The 9,823-nt window shown below is 46.9% G+C and overlaps 1 protein-coding gene and 1 long non-coding RNA gene across 2 annotated transcripts in view; one reads left to right on the plus strand and one right to left on the minus strand.

Moving 5' to 3' along the window:
* LOC125417195 (natural cytotoxicity triggering receptor 3 ligand 1-like) overlaps nucleotides 1-2,061 on the minus strand; it is a 46,130-nt gene extending 44,069 nt beyond the window's left edge. The window contains exon 1 of the mRNA XM_087908537.1: nucleotides 1,967-2,061. The gene's annotated coding sequence lies outside the window, so the exon portion shown is untranslated. The remainder of the gene's footprint in view (nucleotides 1-1,966) is intronic.
* Nucleotides 2,062-2,836: 775 nt separating this feature from the next.
* Nucleotides 2,837-7,733, plus strand: LOC146893436 (uncharacterized). Its single transcript, XR_015738280.1, has 2 exons — nucleotides 2,837-4,740; nucleotides 6,945-7,733. It is a non-coding gene; the product is annotated as an uncharacterized LOC146893436 (long non-coding RNA).
* The last annotated feature ends 2,090 nt before the right edge of the window (nucleotides 7,734-9,823 follow it).

Genomic DNA, 9,823 nt, shown 5'->3' on the forward strand with positions numbered 1-9,823 from the left:
GCCAGAAGACACTTAAGGTCATGCTCAACCTCCTTAGCGATCAGGGAAATGCAAATCAAAACCACTTTGAGATACCATCTTACACCTGTCAGAATAGCTAAAGTCAAAAACACCAATGATAGCCTATGCTGGAGAGGATGTGGGGTGAGGGGAACACTCATCCATTGTTGGTGGGAATGCAAACTTGTGCAGCCACTGTGGAAATCAGTGTGGCGGTTTCTCAGGAAACTGGGAGTCAACCTCCCTCAGGACCCAGCAATTCCACTTTTGGGAATATACCCTAGAGATTCCCTAGCATACTACAAAAGCATTTGTTCAACTATGTTCATAGCAGCACTATTTGTAATAGCCAGAACCTGGAAACAGCCTAGGTGCCCCTCAATAGAAGAATGGTTAAAAAAGGTGTGGAACATATACGCATTAGAGTTTTACTCAGCGGTAAAAAATAATGACATCTTGAATTTTGCATGCAAATGGATGGACATAGAAAACGCTTTACTGAGTGAGGTAAGCCAGACCCAAAAAGAGGAACACGGTATGTATTCACTCATAAGTGGATTCTAACCATAATTTAAAGGTCTTTGAGCCTATTATTCGTGATCCTAGAGAAGCTAAATAAGAAGATGAACCTGATGAAGATTATTTAACTATCCGCCAGGAGGTAGGAAATAGTCAAGAGTCCCAGGTAACCTTGGGTGCATGGGGGGGGTGGGAGGGTTGTTGGAAGGGGAGAGGGTTAGAGAGAAGGGAGTAGGGGAGGAATGGAGAAAGCTCGGTTGACCGGGATGGGGGGAAGGGAGGAAAGATGAATATGGGATCAGGGAAGAATATATTTCAACTGAGGGAGTCATTTTAGGGTTTATAGGAAACTTGATTATATATGGGATCCCAGGTCCAAGGAGAGATCCCCAGATTGTTCTCTGGACAGAGGAGAGGGTGCCTGAACCGGCCTTGGCCCATAACCACACTAATGAATATTTTGCTTATCACCATAGATCCTTCATCTGGCGATGGATGGCGATACAGACGGAGATCCACATTGGAGCACCGGACTGAGCCCCCCAAGGTCCAAATGAGGAGCAGAAGGACGAAGAAAATGACGAAGGACTGCAAGGGATGCTATCACCTACTGATACAAGGGGTCGGATCTAATGAGAGTTTACCAAGGGCAGTTGGACTGCGACTGAACGAGCACGTGATCCAACCAGATTCTCTGAATGTGGCTGGATTCTCTGAATGTGGCTGGCCCGGAGTCTTTCTGAGAAGCCATAGACAATGACACTGGGACTAGTTTCCTCTGCATATACGGGATTTTGGGGATCCAGTCTGTTTGGATACTCACCTTCCTGGACCTGGAGGGAGGGGGGACGAACTTGAACTTCCCACAGGGCTGGAAACCCTGACTGCCCTTAGGGACAAAGAGGGAGGAGGAGAGGGAGGGGGGAGTGGGAGGGTGTTGGGAAGAGGGGAGTAAATGGAAACTTTTATAATTTAATAAAATTACTTTCAAAAAAAAAAGAAAGAAAATTTAATTAAATCAATTCCATACACGGAACCAGAAACCCAGAATCCAGGGGTAGAAAAGAGCAACCCGGAAGCCGCGTATGCCTCCATGTGACCAAGTCGTTCTGATTCATGCCACTAAAGCACCACACTTACAAGGGAAATTTAAAAACAACTCAGAAAAGAGCAAACCAGGCTTGCAGAGATTGTCCCGAGCCTGTGGAGCTTGGGAGGCGTGGGGTTTAATTGAACTGCTGTCTCCACACATAGGGCACAGGCCGCAGCTGAGGGAGGTCTCGTGACTAGCCGAGCTGGTAGCAAGCAGTTGAGTGGGGGGGGGGAAGGGGGAGTTCTACAACCAAACGTTGGGCGCTAGATGAAGGCATAAGTCACAGACAATCCCACACCAGTTTGGAATTATGATTAATAGAATGGTTATTTATTCAAAGGGGAAAAAACTTACAGATTACCGCCCCAGACAGCAGCCCCTCCGTGCGAACAGGAAAGGAGTCCAGGAGCCGGAAGCGGAGCCAGAAGCCAAAGAGAGAGTGGAGGACAGCTGCTGCTTTTTTTAAAGAGAGAGAGACCATGCCCCAATGGGCTGGTAACTCAGCGGCGATTGGCTGAAGGAGCGGAAGGAATTCCCACAGCAGGAAGGTACCCTACATTGACTTCTAGCCATACTCAAATGCACAGATGTGCGGTCTTACATACCTGGTATCCACAAAGGCCATAAAAGGATGTCTGTTAAAGCCAAAAAGGAAGTATCTAAATCAACTGCTATGTGAATTCTAGGAAGTTGGTAACTTTTCCAGCGTTGTCAAACTTAATTTTATGACCTCGGCCATTTCCCCCCTGCAAATACTATATAAAATGCTGTACTTCTTAATAAACTTGTTTGGCATAGGTCACCAGCTTATACAAGACCTCCTTGTCCAAGCCATTGCTTTTGTCTTCTTTATTTCTCATCTCCAATCCTCCCTCTCAACACTTCATCTTTCAGAACCTTTATTCCTGCCGGTTCAGGACGAGCGGAACACAGAAATGGGGTAGGAGTACAGAAGAAATCATCAAAGGTAAGTATGGCCATGAGAAATATATAAGAAGAATCAGACTGCAGGGCTCTCCAAAAATAATTAGTGCATAGAATAAAAAGAAAAGAAAGGAAAAGGAAAAACTTCAGGATAGCTAAATTCTAAGGAGCACTTTTTTCTTTTTCTTCTTCCTTTCGATGCTTTGTTTGTTCTTCATCCTCATTCTTGTGATGCATTGCTAAAGCGCTTAGAGAAGGTCTTTACTTTCATTTCTAAAAACCTGCTGTTGGCTCCCTGAACAAGGTTCTGTACATTTAAAGATATACATCCTCTATCCCTCCCTCATTAAAGCCTTCTGCCCTTCATTTACTGAAGCCAAAGGGGCCTCTGAACCCTCAGAAAATTGTTTTGAACAAAAGTTTTCTTTTATTTTAATTTTGATACGGTTTCTATATAGTACATATTAACAAAAAGAACTAACACTTTGAGATTGACAGATTTCAAGAAAAAAAAATCAAAGAAAAATTACAGTTGTTGACACAGAAGAGCTCTTTTTTTATTGCTGCTTTAAGAAGGCACCCGTAGGCCCCTAGGAAGTGGCACTATTAGGATGTGTGCCCTTGCTGGAGAAAGATTGTAAAACATAACGCCTGTTCTACAGGATGCTACCTGAGCCGGGAACCAGGCTGGAGATTTAAAAACATAAACACAGAGACAGACAGAGACAGCAGCACAGGTCATCCTTGAAACAAGAATGCCAACTTTATTGTGCTCCAGGGAAGCTTATATAGGGATCCTTAACTGACAGCCATTCCCCAGCCCCTGGGATTTCCTGCTGTAAAACCCACCAGAAACCACTCTCCTGCCATCAGGAACTCATGAGGGTCTCATGCTCAGAGCAGCTGCAGGCACAGGGATACAAGTTGTTTTGCTCAGTTCACTCCAGCAGGCAAAGTGGCTGAGGCAGGCAAAGAAAGTCATGGAGCCAGGGGTCTACAGTCCCCAACAGAAAACTGTCACTAGAAGTGGCCTTCAAGGTTTCAAAAGCCCAAGTCAGGCCTGGTCTGTCTGTCTGTCTGTCTGTCTGTCTGTCTCTCTCTCTCTCTCTCTCTCTCTCTCTCTCTCTCTCTCTCAAGGGACCCACGCACTGTGGTATGTTCCTTCTGGACACAGATCACACCAATTTTCAGCACAAAGAGAGAGCTGGATCTTAGTAGTCAATCTTAGATTGAGGAAGTCTAGTGGCTTAGCAAGAAACAAAGGAGTGAAATGGAGCAAGACCCTGCCAGTACCCTGTTTGAGCCTGTCAGAGGCTCTCTCTACTTTTTTACTATCTTTATTTCTGCGTCCTGTGGATCATGACACATCTCAGCTACTGTGCCAGCACCATGTGTTCCTGTTGTTATGATTTATGGGATGGGTGACCCTGGCAGGTCCCTGATGGATGAGAGACGGTAGCGGGTGGGAGACAGATACGCCATGTGAAGAGAGACTGGGTATAGAGTTTATTTAGTGGGTACTGGGATGGGTGTAAGAGTAAGGAGAGTATAGAGGGAAGAGAGAAAGAGAGGAAGATCTAGATAGTGAAATTACCTGGTGCAAGTGAGAATGAAGCACACAACAAACCCACTTAAGAGTTTATTAGAGAGACACTTGTACTGACCTGAGGATGTCGGTGTGGAGACGGCCATCAGCTTTTAAAGGCTGCCTAGCGCATGCGCACAGGGGTTGACGTGGCTACGTCTTACACAGATGACGAAGCTCACGCATGCGTGCAAGGGCTTATGTAGCTGCATCATACTTAGGCGATGCAACCATACTCCACATAGCTCATGCAGGGCCTTTTAAGGTTCTGGGGGCTGCTAAGTATTTTGCCTGAGTGCTTGTCTGCATATGCGTGGCCCTGAAACCTAGAAGTGCCTGCCACCACTGTGACTGGGACTGTAATTCTTTTGTTCATTTGTGTCTCGTGTCCTCTTCTCATTTTCCACCGGACATTTTTATCTGGTGCCGAGACTCAAGAAATTCGTCCGCCCCAGGCCCCTGTCCCGGGGCCAGAATTTCCAGTCTCAGGCCCCTGTCCTGGAACCCGGACCTGCCCCGGACTCCTGGGACCAGAATCGCAACAGGGGATTTTCTCAAAACGACCCACATGTTCCATCTGTCTGATCGCGGCCCCTCCGAACAACACTGGCTTCTAATGGTGAGTGTTCCCATTCTGGCCAGCTTAACCGTTTCTTTGAACCTGAGAAACTGACCATTGAGCTCCCTGAAACCCTCTGGTGTTTCTAGAGATGGGGGGACTGCCCCCAACCACTGTCTTCAAGGCCTCGGTTGTTCCCTTCGCTGGCATTCAACTTCGGCTTGCTTCCCTTACTTAAGCTCCTGTTTGGGATGGCCCAGCCAAGCCACCTGTGACTGAGGCCCCAGGGTCCTTCAGATCTTCATCTTTTTTTTCCATTTCTTCTCATTTCTTTTCTTCCCTCATCGTTAACGCCGCTGGAGCGACCCTAGGCCTCTCTGGTTTCTGAGTCACCCGACAAGATCCAGCCAGGCCATAACACCCCACACAGTCAGAGGACGCTAGTCCATGAGTCCTGGGCTGACCAAACAGCTAAAACAGCAGCATTCCAAAGCCCAAACCTACCTCAATCACCTCAGGGGGTCCATACAGTACAGCCCACACTCTCACAGACACCCCTGACACCCGGCAAATTCTGTCCTACCTACATCAGCTCTTTCATCCTGATAACAAAGCTCTGCTTCATTTTGTTAAGGCTCATCTCCAACCCACCCCTGAGGACATAAAGTTTCTAAAAGCTATCACTGCCTCTTGTCAAATTTGTCAAAAGTCAGATCCCAAGACCAAATACTGTAGCTTTCCTTTTCCCACCCACCAGGCCAGGGGCTCCCTCCCAGGAACTGACTGGCAGCTAGATTTTACTCTTATGCCCACAGTCAAAAGAGTTAAATATCTCCTGGTTTTGGTGGATACAATGTCTGGGTGGGTTGAAGCATTTCCCACCACTAATAAGAGGGCCCAGACAGTCTCTGATGTTCTCCTAGAAATCATCCCCTGGTTTGGAATCCCAACCTCTCTTCAGTCAGATAATGGCCCTGAGTTCACTTTCCAGATTTCCCAAAACTTATCTAAGGCTCTTACCATCCCTTGGCATTTTCATATCCCATACCACCCTCAGTCTTCAGGGAAGGTAGAACGAACTAATCATTCCTTAAAAAATGTTCTTGTTAAAATGTCACAGGAACTTCCCCTCAACTGGGTAAAACTCTTGCCTCTGCCCCTCCTTAAGCTTAGGACTCTTCCCAAAAGCCCCCTTTTCATCTCACCCTTTGAACTCATGTATAGGCGGCCAGTTTTAACCCATGGCCTCTCACCTAAAACTTCTCCCCTTCTTGATCACCTGCTTACTCCCCTGTTAACTCATCTGCGCTCCCTATTGTAGGATTTTACGAACCACTCATTACCTCAACCATGTGCTAACGCATGCACACCACCAATTAAAATAGGAGATCAGGTATTATTTTCTCCCCCAGGCCAACGTCCCGCACCCCTTTCCCTTAAATGGCAGGGTCCCCTCAGAGTAATTCTTTTGACTCCCACAGCTGCCAAGCTCAAGGGAATTCCTCACTGGATTCACCTGTCGCATCTTAAACCGTTTACTCCTCCAGCTCAAGATGGCCCCTCATACACAGTAACTCAGACAGTACCCTGTTCCCTTAGGTTCTAGAGGACACCAAGTTCAGCCTCTCATACTCCAGTTCAAAAAAAAAATAAAGGTCCCATCCTTATTCAACTCTCTTGTGCCAATATACTCTCCTTCTCCTCTTTTTCCTATATACAACTTCTCCATATACTTCCAATGTCATGCTTAAATTTCCAAATAATGACTCAGCTGTTATTACAGGAACCATCATCAAACATAGAGCCAGAGGTACAAGGACTGTCAAAAGGCCAGATGGTAACAAACGATAATAAATTTGTAGCCCCAAACCCCCAAAAATCTCACGAAACAAACCATAACATCACAGGCTCGTCAGTGACTACAGCAATGTCTCTGGGATGTTGAGTGTTATTCTCCTGGGGAACTACATTTCCCAACAGGTCCCTGTGTGCAGGTGCAGAGTACAGCAACGTCTGCCTGACTCGGAAGACTTCATTTCCCAGAAACACATGCACCCACAATCCAACACAAAAGTCCCCATGCGCAGACACAAAACGCAGCCTCTGATGCGCGTACACTGGGGTGGCCTTTATAAGGCAAAGTGCGGCACTTTTGCTCTCTCTTTCCTTCCTGTTCCCCACCATCATGGTCCCGCATGCTACTCCCTGTAATAAAGTTACACATGGGTTCATTTGTACCTCATGGGTTTCTTTCATTTCCACAGAAAGGAACATCACTGATGCCGCGACTCGACCCGGAGCCAAAAGCCGGAGCTCAGGCTTCAGGCGCTACCTGGGCCTCCAACCTCCTCCCAGGACACGAACAGAACCGAGGACCTCCTCTACAACGACCCACCTGTTCCATCTGTCTGGGCAGGCTCCTACAAACAACACTGGCTTCTAATCGCGAGTGTCCCCTTCCAGCCAGCTTAACCGACTCTTTTAACCCGGGAGTTGACTGGTACTTCTGGTGTTTCTAGGGTCAGGGGGGACCAGAAAGGAGAGAGCGAAAGTACCGCACTTTGCCTTTTAAAGGCCACCCCAGCGTATGCGCACCAGATGCTGCGTTTTGCGTCTGCACGCGGGGGCTTTTGTGTTGGATTATGGGTGCATGTGTTTCTGGAAAATGAAGTCTTCCAAGTCAGGCGGACAACGCTGTACTCTGCACCTGAGCACAGGGGCCTCCTGAGAAATGTAATTCCCCAGGAAAATAACATTCCACCCTTTTTGATTTGTTAAAAATTTGGGGGGTTGAGGGTCTTAATGGGTAGGGAATGGGAGCATAGCCCAGTCTCTCATAACTGCTTCCTGCTGACTTTGTGGGCATCGAAGGGTTCGGGGTGTCCGATACATCCTGGTGATCGCATCCTGTCCGCTGGTGTCCTGTGATGGCTGATTGAAACCGCATCTCTTCGAGGAGCTGGAAAACAAGTCATGTTAGAAGAGGAAAAAAATTAAAGGGGAGATTTGAGGTGGGGGAGGAAATAAAATAAAATTAAATGATACTTATTGCATTTTGAGTCTGGTCCATTTAGGTGGGTCAAGCTGGCTCCTTGGAGCTTAAAGAAAATGTCTTAAAGGAAATAAATTTTTTTTATATTGGGCATTGCCTCAACATCCAGGGGACACTGCTGCAGTCAATGTCGAACCTGTCATGTCAAGGGACCCATTAAGGTTTTGCTTATCACCTAGGCTTATAATCTTTGGCTCCGTGTTTGATGATTCCTGTAAGAGCAGCTGAGTGGTTATTTGGAAATTTCAACATGACATTGGAGGTATTTGGAGAGGTTACATATAGGAAAAAGAGAAGAAAGGAAAACATGTTGGCATAAGAGAGTTGAGTGAAGGATAGGAACTCTATTTTTCTTGTGTCCTCTGGAACTTAAGAGAGCAAGGTCCTGTCTGAGTTACCGTGTATGAGGGATTGTCTTGAGCTGGAGGAGTAAAAGGTTTAAGATGTGACAGGTGAATCCAGTGAGGAATTCCCTTGTGCTTGGCAGGAATCAGAAGCTCAGCAGCCGCCAAAGCATGTATGCAGGGTGTCCAGCCCCGAGTGGTGAGGTCAATCTTCTTTGACAGGTATGCTACAGGCATAAAAGAAGGTCCCAATTGATGTCCTAAGACCCCAAGGGCATATCCCTCCTTCTCTGCTACATAAAGAGAAAAAGGGCGAGTTAGATCCAGAAAATGAAGAGCTGGAGCCTGGAGAAAGGCCCGTTGGAGTCTCTGGAAGGGTTTGGTAACTGGATGGAGAAGGGGCTCGTGCAGAGAGTCAAGAGTTGCTTCATATAGGGGGCGGGCGAGGAGAGAAAAGGAGGGGATCCAGGAATGCAGGAAGCCGGCCACTCCCAGGAACGATAAAACTTCTTCTTTGGTGGAAGGAACTGCAAGAGATCGAATTAGTTTTTTTCTGTCTAGAGTGATAGAGTGGAGTTATAGTTAATCCCAAGTAAGTTACCTGAGTGGTAGATAATTGAACCTTAGAAGGTGAGACTCTATAGCCCCTTTTAGATAAGAAATTTCAAAGGACAACAGTATCTGTCTTGCTGATCTCCAATGATGGGCTGCAAAGTAAAATGTCATCCACATATTGTATGAGCTTGGATTTAGGGAGAGACAGTGAGAGCAGATCAGAGGCCAAGGTTTGGCCAAAGAGGTGTGGGCTGCCTCGGAAGTCCTGGGGGAGAACAGTTCAGGTGAGCTGTGTGGAAAAATTAGTGTTAGGCTCCGTCCAGGTGAAATCTCTAGGTCCGATGCCCCCATGCCACCGTGCACACAAGGACAATCTACAGACCAGTGACCTTTCCTGTGACACCTTGGACAAGGTCCCCTGGGATTACGATGGGGATTAGGGCATCCTCAGGCCCAGTGGCCCATTTTACCGCACTTGAAACATGAACCTGTTGACTCACACACCCCGGGGGGGGCAGCATGAACAGGGCGGGTCGAGTAGTCTGTCGCCTTGGCTGGCAGGGCAGCCGTGGCTACCACGTGGCAGTGGTTGCAAGCTTTGTCATTCCTTGCATGGTACACCTTAAAAGCCATCTCCAGGACTTTCACCTGTAGGGTTAAGGGGCCTTTCTCCAAATGCCTGAGCTTGGCCTTGATGTCTGGATAACATTGATTTTAAAAGTGAGTCATTAATAGCTATCTGCCGTAAGGGGATTCTGAGTCCAGGTTCATAAACTGTAATAGAGCTTTTGTAAGGTGTTCCAAAAATGCAGAAGGATTTTCCTTTGTGTCCTGAATAATTTCTGAGAGTTTAGAATAATTTACTGGCTTGAGGGCAGCCTTCCGGAGGTCTGTTAGGAGACAAGTTAAAAATTGGTCTCCGGCCAAGATCCTACCTGGAGTGTTATAATCCCAGTGTGTTTCTTGGTCTGGGACTGCCTCCGCCCCAGAAGGATGGGAGGCAAGAGTCTGGTGAACTTCATCCGCGTGCTGTCTGGCCTGTTCCCAGACCCACCTGCATTCCTAGGGAAGTAAGTTATTGGACAGGATCATAAAAAATGTCATGGAAAGTGAGATTATAGGATTGAGTAATATATTGAAATTCTTTTATGAAAGTGGTAGGATTAGACATATAGGATCCAAGTAATTTGGC

This window comes from Myodes glareolus, chromosome 7 (assembly GCF_982192425.1).
Source record: "Myodes glareolus chromosome 7, mMyoGla1.1, whole genome shotgun sequence".
In the NCBI taxonomy this organism is placed as follows: Eukaryota; Metazoa; Chordata; class Mammalia; order Rodentia; family Cricetidae; genus Myodes; species Myodes glareolus.